The sequence below is a fragment of the Pezoporus flaviventris genome, unplaced genomic scaffold (genome assembly GCF_033815535.1).
Source record: "Pezoporus flaviventris isolate CSIRO_AGI_PZ_B2104156 unplaced genomic scaffold, CSIRO_AGI_Pfla_v1 ptg000021l, whole genome shotgun sequence".
Lineage (NCBI taxonomy): Eukaryota > Metazoa > Chordata > Aves > Psittaciformes > Psittacidae > Pezoporus > Pezoporus flaviventris.
The window spans coordinates 5,609,066-5,635,007 of NW_026892569.1; the positions used below are offsets into that span (position 1 = coordinate 5,609,066).

Genomic DNA, 25,942 nt, shown 5'->3' on the forward strand with positions numbered 1-25,942 from the left:
CTAAAGGATCTGGATTTGAAGTATTACATTTAATGCAAACTATTGAAGCACGCTTTATATTTCAGATTGAAGTTTAAATACCATATCTCATACAGATTTGCACTTCGTTAGCATTGCTACTGTGTTTTTTCTCCTTGTTTGTTTGTTTTAATAGAGGTGTTGCTGAACTAACAAAACCTTTCATGATGCACTCTCACAAGGAATGGGCTCACCCTATCATCCAGCTAGAAAGAATGACCATTTCAGTTGCACTGATTCTTAAGAGGGAGACAGATTGTTCTAAAACACAACTATGTCTTCAAATAATGCCTGAACCTAGAGTATGTGTCAGGTTTCTTACACAGCTGAATCTGCTATATGCAAAAAAAAAAAAAAGGAGAAACAATTTCAATACCATGCACTTGCTATGAAGATATGTCCATTTCTTACCCAGAGAGCACTCTCACAAATTGGCCTAGTTGCCAGAAGGAAAATTACTGCATTTATTTGCATTTATGAATTTGATGGCTGGTTTATGTTAGAGTGAAATTAAGCAGATTTATTACCTAGCTATTTTAGTCAAATCTTCAAGCTCTTTAGTGCTTAGCCATTTTGTTAAACCTTTCTTGAATTTAAACCTTAAATTCAAACTGTTTATTGAAGGAGAATGAGAACATATGATAACTTCTAGTGAGATGCTTATTGACAAATGTTTTGCTTCTCTTCATTAGATGTGGGAGCCTATTTTTTTTTTTTGTGTCTTTTCAATTTCTATTTGGGTATGTCAGCATTTAGGAGAATAGCATTTCCTATAGTAGGTCTGACTGTTCTGCACAACAATGGCCAGATTCAGAAGGTAAGAAAACATGCTGGGGAAGAGTCCTGAAATAATCTGAACGCTAACCTTTTCACTAGCTGTCATCATTAGCTACTCAGTACAAGCATCATTTATAACTTCTGCAACATTAATCTTGAGAAATACCCCTTCTGCACACAGAAGTGAACTATTATGTAAATCTCCCTAAAAGTATTTCTAAAAGTTACACTAAGTGAGATGTTCAGCCATCTAAAAATATGCATAAGGCTGAACAGTTCCTCAGTCAGACCTTCACGCCCTGCTCTGATGTCTACAATTACTTCTAAACTTGCAGTAGCTGCACTAGCTCCATGCTGGCAGGAGAATGTACTTAACATCACAGTGTGCAGGCTGAAACTCTCTTTGGAGCAGGATAGGAAGTATCACCATTACCACAGTTCCATTCTTTTCTGCCATTTGAAATTTAATATTGTGACAAACTCTGGAGCCCTGGCAAGGGAACATATTCAGGCGACAGAGCTCAGCTTGTTCAGCCTGGAGAACAGAAGGCTCTGGGGAGACCTTGGAGCAGCTTCCAGAGCATAAAGGGGCTGACAAGAAACCTGGAGACAGGCTTCTGACAAGGGCTTGTAGAGACAGGACAAGGGGTAATGGCTTTAAACTCAAAAGGAGAGATTTAGATGAGATATTAGGAAGATATTTCCAACCTGGAACAGATTGCCCAGAGAAGCTGTGGCTGCCCCATCCCTGGCAGTGTTCAAAGCCAGGTTGGACAGAGTTTGAAGCAGCCTGCTCTAGTGGAAGGTGTCCTTGCCCATGGCAGGGGGTTGGAACTGGTTGAGCTTTAAGGTCCCTTCCACCCCAAACCATTCTGTGATTCTAAGATTCTATAATTCTAATCCTCACTATGAGAGGAAAGGACTCTTCATGACAGAAGAAATCTCATATGGGGACACTGAAGAGTTTAGAAACTAGCAGATTATGTAGATTAATGGATCTGAATGCCAGAAGAGGATTGTGTCAAAATGCAGTTGGGTTTGGTTCCCTCTGTAGGCTCCAGATTGTTTTGATTTTTTCCAAAGGGGACATCCAGTCCTGTTGGATATTTTTACAGAAACAAGCAGCTTGAATATAGATCTTGTAATCATCGCTTCTTGTGCAATCTGTTTGGCAAATATCCCTTTACATAAAGACTCTTTAAATAGTTTCTATTCTAAATATTTTAATAATAGAAACAGTTATTGCACAAAAAAAATGTCTATGATGAATTATTCAAAAGGGCCAGCACCCACCCAAAAGTCACTTGATAAAACAAGTATGCACATTTAATTAAGTCACAAAGGACTTGAAAACTGTGTAAGACCTTACACCTCGTATAAACCCATCTCTGGCAGACTGTCTCAGACAAGCATAAAATAGAAGCATTGCTCTTACTGAAGCATCAAAGGTTGATGATTACTACAGCTGAAACACAGGACTAGGCCAAACACAAATTGATCTACTAAGGCAATGTCTCTTCTGAAGTGTTTTGTTAAGCAGGCTCAAAACAAGCAGGTAATTTTTAGAGCTAACTTCAGAAACTTACAAATTGAAGTCAGAAAAAAACCTGTTTTCACCCACTCTAATTTCATCCCAAGCATCCAGTCTTGAGCTTCTCACAAATGATCCTTCCAGGTGGGCATTCTGACTACAAACAATAACCAGTATGGACATATATGAAATGAAACCAAATAGATTTAACATAATATGAAATCTTGGAATATTACAGGGCTTTAATCTATCTATCTGACACATCTGAGCTGGCACCTTATTCTGTTTCTTCCTGAACAGATGGTGACATTACAGTCACCACAAACACCGAAGAAAACTTGCAAGAAAAAATAAATACTTTTACACACAAGATTCAGAGTTTGTCTGATAGAAAACATTGTTGGTGGAGTCTAACACTCTATGAAGCCTGTCCGTATTTAAAACCTACATCTCAGTACACAGCTTCAAAGCCTAACCATCCAATACCTACGAATTATTGGAAGCAGGTGAACGCAGAAGTCCCTAAAAAGTTATGCTACATTGTAATAATTTGTTCTCCTAACGTTTAGTGATTTTTAGAGTCCTCCTATAAGGAGAGGTTAAAATAACATCTGGATGAGACTACAGCCAGATCACCTTATTGTCCTGGAGTTTCTGCCAGAAAAGGCACTGGAGCAAGAAAAGCTCTCCACAATCTCATGTAGATCCACACGGATAAAATCCTTAAGGAGGAAACTGATCACAACCCATGATCTGAAAAGGGTCCTGTGCAGATTATAAATTTGGAAGTTTGTCTACACGGATGCTTAAGCCCCTGAACTGTCAATGCAAACCATGGGACTGTGCCCCACATGACAGAATGGGTTGTGTTCTGCCTGACCAAGAGGTCACTGTTGGATCATAAATGTCACCATTGTGGGGATAACTGGATGGCTGGTGAGGAACCATCAGACTTCGTTAGTTGTTACAAGTAGAACACTATCAGTCATGGGCCCACAGCTAAATATTTTTATTCATTTAGAATGCTGTATGGTACAGGCCAAAGGAAAGAATTTAATATAGAAAGACTTCTATTATACAAAATAGCAATACTGCTCTGTATCCCATCAAAGCTGAAACTTGTAGATAAAATAACTGCAGTATCTTTGTATCTTTCAGATCAAGAATAATTGAAAAGAATAGTGAGCAAAGTAATGGGAAATACATAATAAGGAAGTATTAGGGAATGTAAGTAAATGAAATAAAACACCTCAGGGCTGAAAAGCAGTAAGACAAGAACTGAGGTAAACCATTATCACATGGTATTAAAATACCAGTTGATCAGGTGATGGCCAGAAAAAAGAAAAGGAAAAAAAGTGCTGTGTAAGAAAAAGCCTCATTTATTACTGTTTGACAGCTAAAGCATTGCTTTCATCCCCCTAGTAACAGCTTTTAAGAACTGCCAGCAGAGTTCCCTGCAGCTGGAAGGATTATCTGACTCTTACACAATTCCTGTTACTCAGGTTCATTTCTGAGAGATGCGGTTCATAAACCTAAAGTGATTGGTAGTATTTTTGGGATTGCTTTAATGTAAAAATTCACTGCTAACATGATTACATTCTGATCATCTGCTAAAGGAAAGTCTGAGTTACCATCAACAGTACAGTGTGCTTACGGTTCAAGGCTCCAAGGGATGTTGTACTAGCTATTGGACCTGGAGGGAATTAGATGCATTTACCAGCTTTGGAAAGCTTCCAGGCTTTATCACTGAAGGCTGTTGGAAACACTCCTAAGAGCATCTGGAATTTATAACAATATTTTCCAAAGGTTTGTTGTAGCTCCTGTTTCTTGGTCAATTTCCAAAGAACCTGGGCAATTTTACTGTTATTAGAAAGCATGCAAAAGCCATGGGCTGAAATTCATTTCCCTTAAATTGCAAGATTAGATGTCTCAAGAAAGAGTCAAAGGAGTATGAACTTGGCATAGAACAAAATAGAGAGGTCCACCTGTGAACTGCTATGGCTGTGTTTTGCACAAACCTAGTTCCATTAGAATAAAGCAGGCATCATCGGTATTATAGACTCAAGTCATATTCACCTGCCTCCTTGGCTGTTCTGCCACTGTGACTTTCTGTGGGGTGTTTCACATTCTACTTATAACAAGTAATAGGATAAAATCCTATTTAATAACACATTTTAAGAACTTACATGCAATATCTTGAAATTGCTAGAACTGCAATGGCTCAGCAGCCCTCAGGACACACTCTGAAGCTATTATCACATAACTGTGGGATCTTATTTCAGTTCCACTTGGCAAGATAGCAAGGGTTCCCATTTCATATTACAAAAACATACTATTTAACAGTGATCTTTATGTCAGGGATGATTTAGATGGACAGGGGGCAGGATAAATTGGTACAAATAGCATGGTAGCTCACCTGACAGAAAAGCTAGCCAGTAACCTCTGCTTGACACTGTTTTTCAAAGGGGAAGAAGTTCAAGAGTAAAATGGGACAAAAAAAAGACTATCAGACAGACTTTAATTTTACTCAATACCCTGAGTAGTGATGCAAACTGAGATGGAAGACAGCACAACAGAGTGAGTTTTTCAAATACTCACATGCTTTGAGACTATATCCCTGCATTCCTAAAATCTGACATAATCTAGTACTGTAGTCTGACCTATATCTTAGTATCCACACAATACCCATTCATTGCTAAGCTACAGAGTATTTATACAAAGTGCTACTCTAAATAATTATCCTCTTGGCTGCACTACTAGGTAAGAGTTGTCCAAGGGTTAATCAGATGGGTAGAGGCAGTTACCTACAAAGAACCCAAAAATTTATGCAGATATAAAATTAAAATGCTAGGAAATGTACCTAAGATTGATACATGCTTCTCTTAAACCTATGGTTCTGATCTTTCCCTCTGTGGCAAGACTGAGAATTTCTGTCTTACCCCATCTGAAGCATGTCTACATGTGATAAAAACTCTCCTCCAGGTTAACATCTTAGATATTTCACTCATATTGCCCCTTTCTCAAAAAAGCAAGTTTAAAACAAAAAGAAACACTGCCCTCTTCCTACAATTAGGAAAGCAAGCTCTCCGATACCTTGTAAACTGCAGGGACTGCATTATACCCTCTATTACTTACCTAGGAGAATGAACTAAACAAACAGATAAGGTCTTTGAAGCATGATGAATTACAGTGCCCTTCCCACTACAATACAAATTGTTAGCCAGAAAGATAAGCATGAATCTTGATTTATTTTTGATATAGGAATGACTGCAGCAGTAGTGGTTATTTGAGCTACTCTATCTGTGCTTTCTACTTCCCAAGCAGAAAGGTAGAAAGGTTGTAACACCGTACCTCTTCAAACCAGTCTGCAGTAATAGGGCACTTTTTTGCAGTACTGTGTGATTTTGACCATGTAAGCTCCTTTGTGAGAGAGAGACCAGGAGGTGACACACTTGCGTCTCAGTTGCCTGAACTCTGTTTAAATTCAGCTCACATGATGTCCTCCCTTTCTGTATTCAGTCCTAACACCCCAACCTGTCATAGTCTTGTCTTCCAATTTTCTTCACTGTCCCTATGAACTACAATTGACAACTTGCTTATTCAAGCTTTGAGTACTATAGAAAAGCAACAAATTCAGTAGAAATTGTATCCCCTTTTGCTGCACAGTGTCTGGCTGAAGTATTTGGTTAGTAGATCCACAAAAAAAATCTGCTTAACAAATTCTCCTTCTTTCTCCCCAGTTCCGTATGGATTTTAGTAATGTTGTACCAAAGCATCCAATTTCTACCTGTCCCATCTCCACTCTACAGAAACCACTGAAGATGTTGCTGCTATAGAACTTCACTTTTCAGAGGCATCTTTCTGTTAGCTCTCTGATAGCTGTCAGAATGTATTCCTTTCTTGCCTGACATTTGCATGAGTCTTCCATCAAATATTGCCTTTCACATCAATCCAGCTGTCCAGAGAAGTGAAATTCTCCTTTTTTTCAGCCCTTTTCCTACAAACATTACTCTTCCATCTTTTTGTGTATCTCCCACCTTCACCAGCTTTGACTTGGAACTACACAGAGACTATATACACAGATACAAAGATGCTATAGAAACAACTGACTGAAGAAATCTAGGTGCCTCTCAAAGCACGATCACCCAGAGTTAGACTAGGAAATGTAATGTCTACTTTATTATTGCTGTTTTATGCATCGTTGTTAATGTCATCACTGGATGTGGCTCTTCTAGAAGATGGAAATGCTGAGTTTCTTGCATGAAAGATTGTCTCAGAAATGGTATCACTTAAGTAATACACAAGTAATACAAGACTACAGCAAACTGGTGAGCATGTAAATACATTCAGTAGATTTCTTTTTAAGGATAAGGGACACTTGAACACTCACAATTTTAACAGAAGACACTGAATCTGGCTCTATTCTTTACCAAATGAATTGAGTGCTTTCTGTAATAGTGAATAGATACAATGAAATGTTATCAGTATAAATTTATGAACTGTGATAGCCTTCATTCCCATTTATTTAGGAAACTTTGCCTTGTAGTTATAAACATCCAGTAATAAATTAAGGTCTTTAGAGATACCCATTCTTGTCTTCCAGCTTTAACTCTATGTTCGCTTAACTGGTTACGGTATCAGTTCTTATGTAAGTAAGATTGTTACGTGCAAACTTCATAAGCCATTCTCAGGACAGATAACCAGACTAACTAAACAGAAACGGCAAAGCATTCAGCCAAATATCAGAAAAACTGTAAACTGCTGTTCACAAAAGGACAATACTTATAATTCTTACATACAGAATAGACCTGATTTCATTTCTGGTTTTGATGTTAAATTCTATAAAACCTGTTGATGAGTACCTGAACTTTCCTTCCCCCTCCAGCTAAATATGTCTGCTCCCACAGATTTCACATTCATATGTCTGATAAGCTTCCAAAATCTCTGTAGTTCAGAGTGTGCATAGGTTGATAACCAAGGATAGGCCCCTCAAATAGAGGAAAGAATGTAGGAAGTTGGTAACACCAAACTGATTATTCTTGAGTAGTTCATCAGTATTTACAAAGATAAACAGCCTTTTAAGAGTTACAAAGTACTGTGTGTGTTCAAAGGAATATCAGACATAATATTGGAGTCAGGTGGAAAAGCATTAGACCTTAGGAATTGAATAGAAACTATATGTAGCCTAGTTCAGCTTGTAAGTTAGGATGCTCATTCCAAGACCTCAGTTAAAGCGGAAATGTTTTTGCATTTGACTTTGCATCTGAGGCCAGAATATTTCATTACTGCTGAGTCATTCCAATGCATTTGTCTGAAATGCCTCAGGGTAGTTGAATGGATGATAAGTTAATTCCTATGCATTCAGTGGTGGAAAAAAAACAAATTGGCATGGAACAGGTTGATATTTATTTGTCATGTCCTAGTGAAATAACAGCCCCCAAAGACATAGACTTCACACTCCTTACTGATATGCCTATGTCTATTAGAGCTAAAGCAGGAGAAACATCTAAGCTTCTGTATATCTCACATTTGAAGATCTTAGGTTCATAGGCTATTGGTTATTAATTACATGTAGGATACCTGGAACAGACTAGAGCTGAGAAGGTAAGAGCAGTACAAAAAGCTAGATACTATCAGAAAGGGGAGAGAAGGAAAGAGGTAATGAAAATGCTATAAGTTGCTTTCAAATTAGGAAAAACAGAAGAGAATTAGGAAATTCTGAGCCAGGCTTACAACAAAGCTAAGCGCCTGCAACAGGCATGTGGCCTGTGAAACCTTTTGTCAATGAGTATTGTGGTTTGAGGAAAGACAGGAAAGTTCATTAAAAGCCACTCAGGTTCACTAAAAACTTAATACTCAGAATGGCTGGAGTCTGGCAAGATTTTAGAGAGAAGAATCATATATGCTCCTTCTTCTGCTCCTGTCCAGTTATCTGTTTTTGACAAACATCAGAGATAACGGATTAGCTTAGATGGACCTTTAGTTGGACTCACAACTCATTTTTATAGCAAGAGGTAGGGTATGCAGCCCTGAAGCAAAGTGGTAAACATATAACAAGAAATAGCTGGGCAGGAAAATGTCACTGTTCTGCGCTCCTTCTGCTTAAAAAGTGTATTGGCTAGATAAGTTAGAGGGAATACATATATATAGTAGATGTGTGCATGCAATGGGTGTCAGCGATTCACACACGTGCCTTACTCGACAGAATATTCAGTGGAGATTGAGGCAGCTGCTTCTAAAACAAGTGTCTGCAGTAACAAATAGCAAGCTGTCTCAGTGAAACACATCTGTGGCTTGCTCCTGGTGAAATTTACTGTGTTCACATAGGAAAGATGTGTGCCTACATTTTCATGTAGAATTTTCATGTAGAGCATCTACATGAAAATAAGCAGCATTTTCATGTAGAATAAATCCACAGATTCTTTGCAAATACCTCCAGCTTTGCATGCAAACACTAACAAAAGCAAAGTGGGTCATATTGTTTAGTTCAAATCCAGTAAGAGATGCAGTGATTTTTGAAACTATCAAGAAAGAAACTGAGGGCTGAAAAAACAGGAGAATTTTTGCAAACAGTGTTAAGAAACCCAGTCTGAAAATATCCATAAAGCACAGAGGATAAAGAAAATAGATATGAGTTATAAATATATAATACTATAAATACATAAATACAAGCATATTTGATTTTGAGATTTTCAGATACAAACCTTGAACTTCCCCTCCTCAGTCTATTGCAGTTTGTTTGTTTTGCATAATAAAATTATTTTGGTTTCTCTGTTCAAGCATACTACTATTTCTTTCCTCAAAAAAGCCCACATTCCAGTGCAATGACATTAGCTGTGTGAAGACACACGGCTTATTTCAGCTGAGAAGTGTTCTGATCCACAGGAACTAATTAGAGCATTTTCTCGAGCTCATTCCTTTCTTCTCATTAGTGGTGACCAAAGACAACTGCTGAGACATGATTATTGCAGAACTGTCTGCTAGCGGCACGTGATCTTATCTGAAATAAATCAGCAACTACTACAAGAGTAAGGGGTAGGGAATGCTTAGGAAAATGGCCACTGGCAGAAAACAGCCCCAACAAGAGTCACCCGAATGCCACACAAACTGCTCAGGAAAAGGCTGAGAGACTTGGGGTAGTTTAACCTGGAAAAGGCTCTGAGGAGTCTGTTGCTGCCTTTCAGTACTTAAAAGAGGGTTTATAAGATGGAGACAGACTTTTTAATAGGGCCTGCAGCAATAGCTCAAGGGGTAATAGTTTTGTACTAAAAGAGGGGAGATTCAAACTAGATATAAGGAATTAATTTTTTACAATGAGAGTGCTGAGGCACTGGCTCAGGTTGCCCAGAGAAGCTGTGGCTGCACCATCCCTGGCAGTGTTCAAGGCCACGCCGAATGGGGCTTGGAGCAACCTGGTCTAGTGGACGGTGTCTCTACCCGTGTCAGTCAGGTGTGTTGGAACTGAAGGAGCTTTAAAGTTCCTTCAAAGCCAAACCAGTCTGTGATTCTATGATTTCTCAGTGAGGTCTGCAGGTTGTTGTAACTGATGGGTATTTCAATCAGTGCACTCAGGCATGTCATATGCTCTGGAAGGCTCAACAGCTTCATAGAGACAGTTCTTGAATTCAATAAATCAGTGTTATTTACAATTTAGTTTACCTGGGGGGCAGGGGGAGCTATTCCTTCGTACCTTACTCTACAAGTAATACATTTAACCTCCAAGGGACAGACAGCTTGTCTCATCTGTTAGTGCTGGGCAAACAACCAGCAATAATGATGTGAGAAGTGAGGAAAAGGAAAGCATAAGTTGTTCACCCAGTTTAAATGTGGGCTTCCATGCTAATAGTATAGCATTTATGCATTTGTGGTGCTTTTATACATTCCTGCTTGTCATGCTTTTTTTTAAAATTGTCTGGCTGCACAAACTTCTAAAAATCTGAATGAAGTTGTCATAGCATCACACTCTGACTGGACTGAATGTCCCATGGAGTCAGCTTATATGTCGGCACATTATAAAGACAGAGTAAAATTCATGTGAAGGGAGTACAGAGGGCTATTCACAATATTGGCACCGTCATGCCCCTAAGAAGTATAAGGGTTGCTCTAACTGTTCAGTCTTTCCTGACTATATGTTTCAGACAAAGAGTGGGTTGCTCTGCTGAAGAGTGTTAATAAGACATGCCAGATCTTAACAGAGTCAGTCAATGTGACAAATCTTGTAGTCTAAAGAAATGGTCAGGGCAGAATTTAGCATCAAAGAGCAACCCCACCACCAGGAACAGGCTCGAGTAATTATAAAATCTATTGTGCTGCACAAGCACACTCAACAAAGAGCATTTTAACTTCCCCAGCCCTTCAAAATCCCATTTGTTTCTACTTCCAGAGTGTAGTGGGGTTTAAAAAGCATAAATTTTCAAAAGTGACAGATTTAAATCCAAACCAAAATAACAACAACAGGAAAAAGGGAAAACATCACACCTGGTTTATGGGGAAGAAAATCAGATGGCATTTTTATATGCAAATGATGAATATCTGTGGGAAAGAATTCAATATGATGAATGTGCTCTGTTTCCTCTCTGCTATTAAATGAGCTCCTGTGATGCATTTGCCTATCCTAGCCTTGCTTTCCCATGCAAATTTCCAGCAGCTGTATAGGGGGGACAGAGCACAAGGCCATGACTGGTTCACCCATTGACTGATGGATCTTTTTCCTACCAAGGAAGGCAGTTGAAAAGAGGAAAGACTCTTTTAGGTTTCTCTGTGGTTTGGTTTTATTTATTTATTTTTTCAGTTTTAACATTTCATTACCTGATACCAGTAGCTTTTATTTTTTAGGGAGAACAGAGTCTATCACAGTCACACATTGAGTCCATGACTCAGCAGTAGTTTCCCAGGTGCCACCATCTATGACTACACAGAAAAGTTGAGCTCAGTCTCAGTGTGTCTTTCAGGCCTAAAAATTGCCTATGTACTTCAAGAATCCCCTCAAAAGAGTTTAGTTTATATTGGCAGTAGCTGTGCCAGTAGGGAAAAAGATTTTCAGTGGTATATGCTACCCCGTCACTGGGGGTTTCTACAACAGAACTATAGCATAGAGACCTTTGTAGGTGCACTTTGTGACCTGTCCCTGTTTAACTTATCTGATTTAAAAGATTGAATAAAAATGGAAAACCAAATAATTTTCCCACTTTCACAGGTAACTGATTGCTTTCTGATTTTTAACACATGGAAGCTAACATCCAAAGTCATCATCTTGTAGTCCCCAAACACACAGAATTGTCACTGCAGCCAATGAAGGTTTTGCCAAAAGAGACTGCAATAGTAAATCAAAGACACTGAAACTTACTTTCAGAAGGAGAGGTAAAATGAAAATTAAATGAGTTATATTCATCTTGAAAGGACTAAAACTTTAAGACAGTGCTGGAAACAAAGGGTTAGATTTCTGATAGGGAAATGTTACAATTGTTGTGTGTCTGGGTGCCTTAATTTGAAGACAAGGAAAACTCTTCCCACTACTAAAATAGGCTCCTTGATTAGGAAAAAAAAAAGGAAGAAACAAATAATGACAGCCAATTTCCAGTGCTTTTAGGCTATTCCATCTCAAACAGTGTGATGAATGCAGCAATATCACTTTTGGCTATAGCACGAAAAATATTATTCTCTATAGACGCTCCAGCATAAAACAAAAATGCTTTTATTACCAGTAGCAATGATGTGACATGCCTGATAAATGCCACTTTAAGACTCCTTTGGGTCCCAGCATCCCTTCACACTTATTATCAAGTTACTAATAGATTCTGCAGGTTTGACTGGCCATCATTTAAGAGTGTCATTTTCTCTAAAATGACAGAAAAGTAAAATGTTCTAAAACGTTCAATTTTTCTCTTTTCCCTGACTGAGTGACTAATGAGTAAGAATAATAACTTTTATTCGTGTTGTCTAAGTGATGAAATGGCCATTGTAGAATGATGAATATCAAGTAAAGATGTTTTCATTTAACATAGGCAGGGAAAAAAAATACATGAACCTTTAAATCTTAAAAATATGAAAGAGAACAGGCAGCTATTTAAGTATTCACATCTCTTGTTTGATAACTGAGTCTATTTCCCTTTGTTATTAGTTTTTCTGTGGATGCATAGAAGCATTGATAACAGGGTCAGACGTTACAGATTAAATTCTTATTTGCAAGATGATATTGTCCAAATGCCCCCCTGATATTAATACCCCTTTACTCTTGGTACTGTGTAGATATACCATAAAGGTTAATTCCCATAGGAGAGTGTAGATGTTAGTAGATATACCATAAAGGTTAATTCCCATAGGAGAGTGTAGATGTTACATAAACCAAACAGAAGATTGAAGCAGAAAGAGATGCACAGAAAAACAGTTGTACAGCAGATTCATGGCAGACCTCACAATGTGTTATATTTAGATTAGAGATGATACTTAGGTTGCAAACGCCTCAGAAGGGTCCCTGCCTTTCAAATCATAGCCATAACACCCAGAAGAAGACAATCTTCTCCCATAGATGGTTTCTACAGTATACTACAGTACCAACAGAAATAAGAATATAAACCACATCTTTCTGCACATGTAATTACTTGGAGCTGAGTGCCTAATTCTCTTAAGCCACTTAAAAAACCCAGCATAAATTCTTGTCTGTATTAGAGTATTTGATCTCATCATGACAAAGATACAGTAAAAATACTATACTAACTAAATCAGTGTAAATGCTCACCTGACCCTCTGCTCATCATGCTCGGTCCTTGTAGTTCAGTCTGATCAACAACGGGGGCCACTGGTTGTTGATGTCTTCTGCAAAGAAGAAAACATTAAATAGTAATCTTTCCTTTCAAGGGAATAGATTTTGTCTTTCTCCATATTTAGGAAAAAAAAACAACCCAAAACTTCATTTCAACCTAATTGTGTGTTGATCAACTACAGGGTTTTTAAAGATTTTTCTTAGAAGTTTATCTTTCCTTAAGATAGCTTGGCCAGCTCAGTCCAGTGAGTTTATTTGTGGATCAAAGGCACAAAGTGACACGTGATTAACATTGTGTCTGTATAAACACAGCAGAAAGTAAGCATATTCTAACATTATTTAAAGTAAAGGGTAAGACAATATTTAGATTTGGCAATAACTTCAGTGGAGACACTACTGATCTGCACAACAGATGTCTTGTTTCATTGACTTCAGTATTGATTTTCATGAGTCCACCTATCCCAGATCTTTATCTATTCATTTCTGCAGGGAGACTGAAATGTCACTGGAGATCCCAGTTCTGCCAAAAAGAGATTGAATGAGCTAGATATGAGCCAGCATCTTTAGTTGCTTCCTTGGAGATGAAGAAATTCTATCATAGAAAAGGACTGAAGGACAAAGGGCTTTATGGTATAGGGAATGATCAGCCACCACCCCAATTGACTGACCAGGCAGAGCAAACTACAGGCTGTAGGAAACAAAAGCAACAGTAAAGGAGCTGATTCTGCAGCTTCTTCAGTAATAGTGCCACAGCCTCTGATCCACTTAAAGAGGATTCCCATTGCTACTGTGCTTCTTATTCATTAGACAGACTCTGAAACGTCAGCTCTGGTAACAAGTGGTCATTTCTGATCATAACAAGTTTGTTGGCAAAGAGGAATAAAAACAAACTATTTGATCAGAAAGATCACAGAATGCTGCTCTGGCTGTATTGCAGGCTGTGTAATGTAAACTCTACCAAATAAACACTCCCAGATATTTTCCTACTCTCTGATTACTATACTAGAAATGCTCAATAATGTTCAACAAATGTACGAAAACAGCATATGTCAATCCAGCGTTTCCTTCAAACTGTTCTATTTTCAGTTCCTGTTTTGTTCAATTAACACTGCTATAACTGACTCACTCTTGTTACATCTGATCTGCTTGGGAAGAACAGAAGGAGTTTTCATTAGCATTGAAAATCTATAGTTAAACAACTTTTTAACAGTGACACAAAGGTGAAAGTCAGGAAGATGAAGTCTGATGCTCAAAGGTCCTTCTCAAAATGGTGGCAAAAAGTATGTTCCTAGGACTGATATGAAGGCTAAGCAAAGTCTGTGAATCTCTTCCTCCAGCCAGAAGAGAACAGAAGCAGAAAGCACCTTTGTGTGATATCATTAGTGATCATTGTTGTATGCTAACACTGGTAAAAGCGACAAAGTAATCTTTTTTGTTAAGTTTCTTTTGTGCACTTCTTGCATGTGCTCTCTTTTTTCCTTTGTGTATTGCCAGGAATTCAAGTATTTAACAGAAGAGGACAGAAGAATATACTTTCAGCTTAGCCAAAAAAATCAGATTAAAGCCAAGTATGGAAAGCTTACGGAGAAAGGGCTTTACTGTAGCTGGGAGAGGTGGTCCCACCCAGGGAAACATCTATATGATTTACCTTTTTTCAAAACCCCAACTCTTTTCATGCCAAATAAGCCACTAGTGATTTCATTTGGTATTATTCTACAGTGATGCTGATGATGCTAAGTACCACCCAGTACAGCTGTGGGCCCTGTGCAGAAGACTGATCTAATTTCACACAGCACTCTGAAATAGAAAAAGCAGGCGGGAAGGACAGAGTGATTCCAACACTCACGCAGTTATCAAGCAAAGCCTGCTGTTGGATTACAGGCAGGTAAAAAGCTGATGATGGGAACTGCGGCTAGCATGCTGAAGCAAAACACGAGAGGGTCAAGGCCCAGCATGCAAGTGTTTGCCAGGTGTGTGGGCAGGGGAGAAGACAAGGTATTGCCAGTAGGATGCTCTGGAGGTACTGTGGAAGTCCCTTGTCCCTTGCTCCTGATCTACCACTGTTCCATTGGAGCTGTGGCTTGTAAGCCAGATAGGAGAGAACGTGTGCAGGCTGGGAGATGAAGAATAAGTGATAGGTGACAGGTCAGGGATGGAAAGATGAGTATTATGAGCCAGCCAGGCAGAGCAGTTAACTAAAGCCACACAGGAGACAAAGGTCATGCACTGGCATAACTATTTTCCTACTGGAAACTAAGGAAAACTGAAAGGTCCAGGACTCTCACATCTTCACTGAGAACAATACCCAGTGGTACACTTATTTAAAAACATACTCAAGCATGTAATTACAATTTCTATCTTAAATGGCGAGCCTGCCTGAGTCAGAAACCAACAAAGTGGGAGAAATGCAAGTGGACTTCAAATATAGTTCATATAAACTGTGAGAATCAACAAACAGCACATTCATCCCAGACTCCCTGGTGAACTGCGTGTTAGAAATCATTTGTAGAATTATTTTTTTAGTCCTGAAGACAAATTCATGCTGCACAAACCTAGAAGACTCTGTTGCTATTAAATCATCATCAAAAACATCAACAAAAGGTCATTTTGTCAGTGCTCTTATTCTATATTGCTAGACCCAGATATCCCTGTGCCTGCCTGGATCTCTCTGCCTGAGGTGCTCTTCCCTTGTTGCTCAGGTGAAGGCAGCTGCTATATGGATATACTTTACAATGTGTTTTGAAATTATTCTCTAAATAAAAATTGGGCTCTGTGGGCTTCAACAGGCAAGTATAAATAAAGAATGTGTCTCTGGTTTAAACACAGTAAGTAAAACACACATCCCTAACACAGAGTAAGAAACATTTCTGGATAGAGGTAGGAAGGTAAGACAGTATGTTTTAAAGAAAAGCTAACACTTCTGAGCATTTCTAAGATGGATTTGTATGAACATTACCCTGAAAAGATTTTAGAAACAGGTATATTAAAATGCTAATTTGAAATTATTACGAATTTTTGTCTGAGGAGCAAGTTGTCTTAAAGGTTCCATTTTCTAACATGGAACTGTTTTCACTTTATGAAATATTTTGCATTATATTTTAATTAAAGTTATAATTACAGAACTAAATATAATTAGCTTCTTTCTTCAAAAGAAATTGGAAGTGAACCTACTTTATTAAATTTTCAATTTGTTTCCTGCAGTGTTACATAGTTTATTCTAATTAATTGAATGAGATCTCATAAATATTTTATCAACACAGGGATGTGATTAACAGCTCGAGTTTTGTGTGGGTTTCTTTTTTCTTTCCAGCTTTCTTCTTCTCTGCATTACCATTCCCCCAGTTTTCACATGCACTCTCCTGCTTTCAGTGACAGCTTGAATACAGGAGCATTTCCAGACCTTCCCCCTTCCACAGCAGAATGCTGTATTTTAGTAGTCTTGGCCATAGGAAACCATTAACTTCTCTTTGGGAATGTTTGTTATTGAAGGGAGTTCTCATGTAACACAGACCAAGGTAGTGACACTCATTTCTTGTGTGATTTATGACTTCCACACTGAACAGCTTCCTGAAGAATCTTCTCTGCTTTCAGTGTGTGTGTGTGCAGAGCATTTCTCTATTCCTAGAGCAGATAAAGCAGAAAGGAGTATAAAGGACAGTAAGCCCCCCCATTAGCACACCCTACTCCAGGGATTATGAAATGGAGCAGAAGGTACATGTCACACAGCTCCCTAGTACCTCTTGGGTTGCAAAGGGCTCAATTTTTATGTGGCATCAGTGAGAATTAAAACTTGTGGGTGCCGAATGGAGCTATAGCGGTTTGAGCCTCGGGTTTGAGTTGTTCAGCTTCCCCTTTGCCATATGGACATTCAGCACAGCAGAAACATCACCACAATGCCCTCAGGCTCCTCTTATTAGATCAAGAGCTAGCATCATGGGGAAAAAAAGACCAGGATCTTCCCAGAATCACAAGGAAAGAGGCAGTCCCTGCTTCAAAGCATGTCAAATCAAACAAAAAGGAAAGGAGGATGTGAAGGTGAAGTGACCTGCCTGTAGTTATCAGGGCAAACACAAGAATTTGCTCTCTTAATCCCCATTCCAATGCTGCCTCCCTCCCCATCACTACTGAAATAGGATGAGTGTGTTGGAAATGCTGCTCTACAGCCACAGCACTGAGTAGATATACTTATCAGTATGGATAGCTAAGCAAATAAACAGCATGTTGATCGTATCAAACAGGAAAAAAATGTAAGTACAACTGCATATAAACTGAACAGTCAGAAAGTAAGAAGATAATCATTATGGCTCTGAATCAGATTGAACCCCTGTTAGTCCCCTGTTTAGAAGGGAAGGGACTGGTATCAGAGTAACACTGTTCTTTTAATATATTCCATATTAATTTAATTAAGCACAGCTTTAATAACAGCAAAGAAAAGACTCAGCCTTCACCATGACCTTTACCATCCAGCAATATCAAAGCTCTGGGATAAATTGAACAAAACTGAAATTCATTTTATCTATCCATTTAGCTCAAGCATGTATTGTGTTACTTACCCGTCTTGTACTGTTGACAGCAAGACTCTGAGTATCTTTTAATATCTAAAGAACAAATTGTTTTCTTGCAAGCATAATTCAAAAGTCCCACTGATGTAAGCTGGAAGTGTACACATTTCTCCCTGGGGAAAAAAAAAAAATATCTCCCTAATTGTTTTTCCTGTTCATACATTCCTTTACTACTTATTCTTTAATTTAGGGTAAATTGTGGAGGTAGAAAAGTGTATCAGATTCATTTCTCATTCTATGTGTTGTACAAAACTGGGTAGTCTTCATCTGCATGCACAGTAATGCTTCTTTTGAATTGTGAAATAAATCAGTGGAAATCCTGTTGACAAGAGCCTTGCACTTATGATTCAGTGATCCCATTGCACTGTTAATGCTGTTTTCCAAAGTCTAAAACTATTTTCCAATCAATCCAAATTTTGATTGATGGACGAAGTTAACCCTGACGTTTACAGGCATTAATTGTAGAGGCTGAAGCAGTGACTCTTGATGCCAGACCTGGATTTGACCTGAGAGTTGCTCTACATTTATGTCCTGTAATGATTCCAAAGTAGCTTTATTGTGCTGGGGTCTTCTCCTAATTTACTTTACTTCTCTGAAATCAAGTAGACTGTTACTTGCACAGCTGCAAAGGCAGTAATAACAGTAAATGCAATTTTTATGTGGAGAAGGTCCACATTTCTCAGCTCCTCATACACCAAGTAAGATGAAAAGGCCAGAAAACTTGTTCTGCTGTTGAAATGACAAGATTATGGCTATTTTCTAAAATTATTACAAGAGAGGCTTGGGATGCATATGTAATATTTAAAGCACATCCAACACACTTAAGGCACTGCATTATTAATGTCAAATGAAGTATATTCTCCAAGTATTTATTTACAGCTCTTCCCTCCAAGTGGGGATTCCTTTCCTCAGCTGTTTATCCTGCTGTGGCAAACATCTTGCTTCTTCTCAGGGTAATGCAACCTCCCATTTTCCTAATTCAGACTTTCTGACCTGTCGCTGTCTGCATTCTTTCCTGGTCAGAACTGCATTTTACATGGTTAGTTGAGAGAGAATTTGGTATAATACCAGTGTCAGCAAAGTCAGCTGGATCAGTTCCCAAATCCTTAAAATTCCCTCACCATCATGCTTCAACAAACTATGGCATCGTGGTTCTTATCACTTTATCTGGTGAAGAGTATTCTATCTCCTCCTCCTGACTTAGTTTGTTTTCACAGCCACAGTCTCATCTTTCACCTTGCACATAACTTCAGACACTTCTCCTGTTACCAGATTCTTTACTGCCTGCTGCAGATTTTCTCTCAACATATGCGGAGAACAGTCTTCGCACTTTTCTTTCAATTCCACATCCTTGACATAACGGGTGGTTTAAACAGTTTGCATATGTATACACAATGGAACCTGTACTGACAGAGAAATGGATACTTTAAGCATTTTGTTGAAACAAATTTTAGAGAAGTTTCCACATTTCTTTTTGAAAGGTTGGAGCTGTTTTGAAACCCAGACAGTATTAATGTATTTGTAAAGTTAAGTCACAACCACTGGCAACACCATGATCATTCTGTTCCTGCATTTCAGCTACTGATGAGGGAAAAACAACTGAGATCACTGCTAGGCATGAGACAGACAGGTGCTCAGATCCCTCCACGGCAGAGGCTCCCAGTTGTGCTGGCTCAGACAATCCTTTTACACACTCACACTAGAGGGACACAGAAGCTCTATGGACTTAGAGAGTCATACTGAAAAGAGAAGCATTGGTGCACACATTCAGGGAGCTGACACAGGGCACACTACCTAAACTTTGCTGCATCCCAAAAAGATGTTGAATTATGAGATGGACAATAAGCCATATCATGTTTCTCACTTGCTCTTTGTCCAGAATAATTTCTATTTCATATTCCTTTTTCTTCAAGCAAATTTCTTGATAGAAATACTATGAGCTGGGTTATGTCAGGTTGACATATTCTAATAACCAAGACTCCCAGGAACAACTGCAAGGGCTTTGAAGAAAGGTGAACTAAACCAGGCTCTGAATGTTTTCATTTTGTGGCCACTTCTGTAAGGGACGACAAGTGAATAGATACTTTGATGCTGAACTAAGATCAATATAATTTTTCACTCTAGCTGTAACAAAACCACAATCTGGATTATCCAGCCTCTTGGTTTTGACACAGCATTCTGTGGCATATGTCCCACAGTATCCTGATCTGCAGGTAGCATCTGTCTTGAGTTTTGTTCTATTTAATTTGATAAAAGAGGAGCTCATGCAAAGACAACTAATTGGGGAGCTGAATACACAACCTACCACCCACCATGTGTCATTACTGGAAATAACTCCACAAAGAAAACACATTTGAAGCCGAAAACCTAAGACAGCTTTAACTCCTGATAGTATTCTCCTTTTCATTCTCTCTCAGTGACTTAAGATGAATTTCTATGACACACCACACACCTTTTGTGCAGAAGAAATTGGACCTAAAGGCACTCTGAGTAAGGGACCTTTGAAATCCTATAGCTGCCTTAGTGCGGGCTTTACACTGGCTTCAAGAGTAGGACAGCTTGGCAGGAAGATCTGGCCAGGGCACAGATACTTTCCCTCTATATCCTTTGGTGCTATGACACCAAGATGATTATTGAACCAAAAATTTAGTAAAAACCTGCCATGTGTCCCGATAATACACGGGGGGGCAAACATGGATTAACGTGCACAGCAATTTTCTTGCGAAGCCTTCACTTCGTGGGACAAGAGACAGACATGACACTGTGACAGGGGTAGGAAAATAAAAACACAAAGAACCTGGTGGCTGCAATGCCACCTGCCTTTAGCTTCTTGGACAATGACTGAGGTAGAGCTTTATGGCTGTCAGGAAAACTCACTGCCCCAAGCCAACTTCCTTTGTAACTACTGGACATAGTGTTGGCCAGTCCTTGTTCTCTCTCCACAGCAATGACAGACAATCCTCTCAGACATCTGCAGGGCACTGTGTGACTAGGCAGGTTTCACTATGAGGAAATACCAGGTCTTTAGGGCAAAGTTAAAAGTGAGTCCATATCTGGCTTTTCCAAAAAGCATACCTACATACATCTTCAACTTCATCACACTCATTCAGGGCATAGTAGTTCAGACAGACAGACTACTTGGGCATTTATGCTACCACAGCCAGCATGTCAGTACACCTGTGGCTTTAAACCAGCCACTGTTCTGTGCACCCATCCTGACTTTGAAAGCATCACTCACCCAGGCATCCCTGAAATCCTTCTTATTTTGTAACTGCAATTCAGGTCAGATTCCAGTTCATTCTCTTTTGCCCATATCGATTCATCTCAACAGTTCTGTTTTCACAAAGTATTACAGTCAATGTAGTATTTCCCTTTGCTTGTGTTTTTAAATGGTATCAGTGTGGGAGTTTCAGATAGATGCTTTATTGCATTGTCACCTGGAGAATACCACAGCATTCTCCCCCTCCTGATTTACACAGAACAATATGGGATAAGAAGAAACATGAAGCTTTTAGTTTAGAGGACTGTCACTAAATGTCTTTAGAAGCTCCGAGAAGAATAAAGTTATCACCTATTTCTTTTGGCCTTACCATTCCACAAGCTATGGTTGAAGCCACTGTAAAAAGATATCCTTTTCTCTGCAGAGATTTATTTCACTGAGGACCAGTCCCCAACTGCCTTTCACACCTTGAATCATCACTGACATACTGTGGAAGATCTGGACACCAAAAATAACTAGAATCACTCCAAAAAGGACATTATATCTTTGGTGAATTATGCCCTTGATTCTTTATTGCACACTCAAATCCATCTAACTTTGTGTTTAGACACTACTTAGATGTCATATCAATTTTAATAAATTCCTGACAATTGAAAAGGTCTGCATCTTTTTTCACTGTTACCAGTGAAATCCTTGAATGACCTGCTATGAAAAGAGGCTAGTTAAGCAGGATTTTCCATTCTTCACATTACTTAGATACTTGCTCCCATTATTCTGTCTCTCAGTAGTTTCCATAAGTCTTAATATTTCTTTCTCATTTAATGCAATTAGAATTCAACATGCGTCTCATAAATCAAGACAATAAAATCACATCTCACTGTAACTTCTAAGCTGTCACTGAAGCTCAAATTTTCCCCAAATCTTCCTTTTACTCCAATTAACTATGATACGTTTAGTGCTTATTTTCAAACATTAAATGCTTCAGTTCAAAAGTGCGCTAAGCAAGCAGGTAATGTGCAAGGCTTTTTAGCATCACTCAAAGGAAACCCTAAGAACCTGTGACATTCTATTTTCCAGTCGGAAGAAAAACAGACAATTGTGGGTAATTTAAATCAAACTACTTTGTAGATTTTTGAACACCACAATTCTAATTCTGTAGCCATAATTTTCACTTTATAATGTACTTTCCAGAAGCCAAAATGAAAATTTTAAGCATTTTGAATACATGTGGGTGTAAAAATGCTAGCAAGGGAAACATGACTTTTTAACTGATTTCTAGAGGGTATTTCAAAGAGCTGGATTTTTCCATGACCTTGCTTTCACCAAGCAGCTGAAAGCATGAAATAAAAAGAAACGGGACACTGTAGCTTGGTGATCAGTTAAATGATGTGGAAATATGCAAGTTCATAAATGAACATGGTATTTTTTGCAATTAGTTGGAGTTAGGAGAAAACAGACGTTCATCACGTTGACCATTGTGAAAATCCAGTGTGACCAATGCTGTGTGGGCGAGTGTTTGCAGTAGCTTCTAAAGCCTTTTCTTTTGGATATGTTCAGAAACTTTCTGATGTAACACTTTTTTATTGGCAAATGTCAGTTATGCAACCTGAAAGAGTTCACAAGAAGGGGTTAGTTTCGATATATTTCCCTCCACACATTTCTGACTCACACAAAATACCCAAATTAGCAAACATCTTGTTTGCCAAGAAGTTTCATTTCCTGGTCTAATAGACTGTCAGGATTTTCAAAAATCATTGACAAGAGGATCTTAAGTGACAGAGCAGGGGAAGCTCAGTAGCTTTGGATTTTTCCATATCTAATTTCATCCTAATTATTATTCCTGAAATTTTTCAAACTGATTCAGACTTGGAAACCCATTTCCTACCCAGGTGCAGTATCAGGTACTCTCATTTAGAACTGATTATGAATTGTTTGATCCATCATTTTTACTCCCCTATTGGAACATGTTGGTTATTTAGCACTGGACATTCAGGTTTTTCTGGACACTTTTTACCCACATAGGTCTAGTCCAGGCCTCAGGCATCAGGGAACAGTTAGGTGAGAAACTTCATATTCTGCCCAGGGTTGAATGGATATGACTATAATGGACTTTGATATAGCTTTGATATGACAAAGGGAAGGGATGAACAGCAAGTGACCGCACAGACTTTAGGTAAAGCCTACAACCACTTTAACACTCCAGATAAATCTGTGCCTGTGCTATAGTTGCTAGCTTGAATCTCTCCTGGCACTGTTAGCTCTGACCTCCTGTGGTCTTGTATGTATTGTGTACCTGTGAGCCAAAGACATTTTACAACAGCACAAAGTGAATAGCTCATGGTAGCAGTATTTCAGCCGGGAGGACAAGAGACAGAATGAGAGATGCCACATATCTATGAATACCCCAGAGAGACCTCTCACACTGCTATCACTTTATTAATCCGTTAAGCTGTGAAAAGGGGATAACTTCTAGGAAACCCCAGGAGATTCTGATGACCATTAGCAATTCTATAAAATAGGTACAAGCTCTGCTAGCAGCTTTTTACCAAAACTAAACACATACTGTATATTATCTGGAAGTCCAGCTCAGCTTTTTGAGGACAAAGCCACAGAACCACACCATCCTTTCTTCTGCTCACCAACAACTTTTCCTGGGACTTTGCAATCAAGGGGAGCAGAAATGGACTTTCTCCTGCTAGAAGCAAAGCTGGAAAAGGTTGCACAGAGGATATTTTCTATTTGGTTTGCTCCTCACAGTGAAGACTGGAGTCTTCTTTGGTGATGACTGAGAGTCCTCACTAGACAGGCCCACCAGAACAGATGTTGGTTTTGGGCTGCATGAGGGAGCAGGGAGTCTGAGGGCTCCTGCTAACAGATGGTAGAGCAAATGCAAGCCTGCTCTAACCAATGCCCAGGAAATCTCAGCCCCATCCTGGCTTTAGGGGAGGCTGAACATGGTAGTAAAGAAGCACATGGCTTAGGAGTTTGCATGGGAGAAATCAGAGGAGACAGCTTGGCTGAGTCCAAATGGAGCATGCTAGTAGTGTTACTCAAAAATTAATAACAGCTGCCGGAAATCTGGAAGAGGCAGCCAAGTTGAGAAATGCCCTGAGCATCTGCCCTTTCACAACCATGTGCCCAGCACATATTGTGTCTACGCCAGGAGCAGTATTCCCTCCCTGCAAGGCATTACAGTTGGCACGAATGCCTACCTGGATCACTGCCGGTACCTGGCAAGCGTGCTGCAGAGAGCAGTTGTTCTCTGGTCCCTAACCTCACTACACTCACTGAAACCCCTCCAACACTGCCAGCACACAGCCTGGGGGAAGAGAGAAAGTGGTTTATTATTCCCTCTTCTCTTGACTGAATAACACAAGGAACTGAGGAGTTCTTACCATTTTGATGGCACTCATGGCTACACATGGAAATATACAAGCATAAGTAAAGCACTTCTGAGAATTCAGCCCCTCATTGGCTTTGTCTCCTGCAGCTGGTTGCAATGATAAAGCTAGCAAAGTAAGGGGCCATCAGTTCTTTGGAGGGATGAGCCCATGGCTGCCACACCAAAGGCACATGCGTACATGTGTTCCTTGCAGTTCAGACAATACATTCAAACAACTGTTAAACTAGCTGTCTCAGGGAGACAAGTGTGGTAGTCCCAGAAGCATGCACATCAGCTCATGCTAAGCACCTCTTCCTGGGCTGTTAAATGAACCCTATTATTAGAGTCTACAATAGTCTCAACACTCAGGTTAGGTGGTTTAAAGCTACCTTAGATATGCTTAGAAGCTGTGTATTCATGGCAGTGAAGGCATACTCTGAGATTACATGCTGATTACTGCCAGGAACAGGGAGAGAAACATATCATAGCAATAGAAATATACTATCAATTCTGAAGGAAATTCTCCATTTCAGATCCACCCTAACTGACATCCAACAGTCACAAAAGAGACTTCCATTGCCCAAAAAAGCTTGTAAGTGAAGCATATCAGACAAAAAGAAGACAAGGATGAACTGTTGGACATTGGCAACTGGCAGTGGAGGACAGAAGGTGACAACAAGGCAGGAACAAATGTAGATCTCCTGAATCTCAGACATAAAATCTTTCTTCCCATCAGCTCCTCATCACTGTATGTTAGGTTAACAACCCTACATATTAGACTATAGCAGCAGACCCAGAACTGAAAGCTTCTGAATGATCTGCTTTCACTTACATTTATTTTCTTGGTGCATAATTATAAGTGCATCCATATACATTCATCACGTGGACCACTTCTGTTGAATGTGTAGGGCTTTTTTCCAATGAGAAAGCATCACAGGAAGGAACTTTTCCACTTAAAACTATTCTGCTCCAATGAATCGTGGCTGTTATTTCAAAGCTATTTATCGTTTTAACAATATTTTCTCCAGAAGACTGTTTCATTTAGTGATTTGGAATGTAAGGACAATTGTGGGGAATAACCATGGAAGCCGTAAAATCAAAAAGCCACAAAGATTTCAGAACGTATGAAAAGAAACCTATTTTGAAAAATCCCCCAAAAATGCAAAATAAAAGATTCAGATTAAATTCTCTTAGCTGTAGGGCTTTTGCTTGCAATTCATGAGAGCTATGGAATATGCTTCTACTTGACATCAGAAATGCAGATTCAGTGAATTAATTTAAGACAAAATTGAAATCTTTTTAGGCTGTCTTTTCCAACCCTAAATGCAGTTCACTTTTAAAGCTCCTAAATATTCTTTTATGTAAAGCTACTTGAGATACTTTGTATTTTCTGCACTATATACATTCAGTTTTCTTGTATTTAGTTCATGTGATTCATTAAATACAAAGGAAAAGAGTTAGGCAACAACAGAAAAACTGGATAACGGCAAAGGCAAAGTAGTCATTTGCTAATGCAAAAGGACAAATACAACAGAAATGGAAGGAGGTCTCTAAACCATGTTCTGAATTAAGAAGAAATATTTAGTGAACAAATATACCACAGAGATTTCCACATACTGTTTTTTTAGCTGCCATGCACAGCTCTATGAGTATGGGGATTAATTACGAATTGTACTGCCCAAACCACAGC

General features: G+C 39.0%; 1 long non-coding RNA gene across 1 annotated transcript in view; it reads right to left on the reverse strand.

Annotated features, from left to right (window-relative positions):
• The window catches only part of LOC133270722 (uncharacterized), a 48,920-nt gene that overhangs the window by 8,285 nt on the left and 14,693 nt on the right, over positions 1–25,942 (reverse strand). The window contains exon 2 of the long non-coding RNA XR_009743883.1: positions 13,065–13,141. This is a non-coding gene — a long non-coding RNA (uncharacterized LOC133270722). The remainder of the gene's footprint in view (positions 1–13,064; positions 13,142–25,942) is intronic.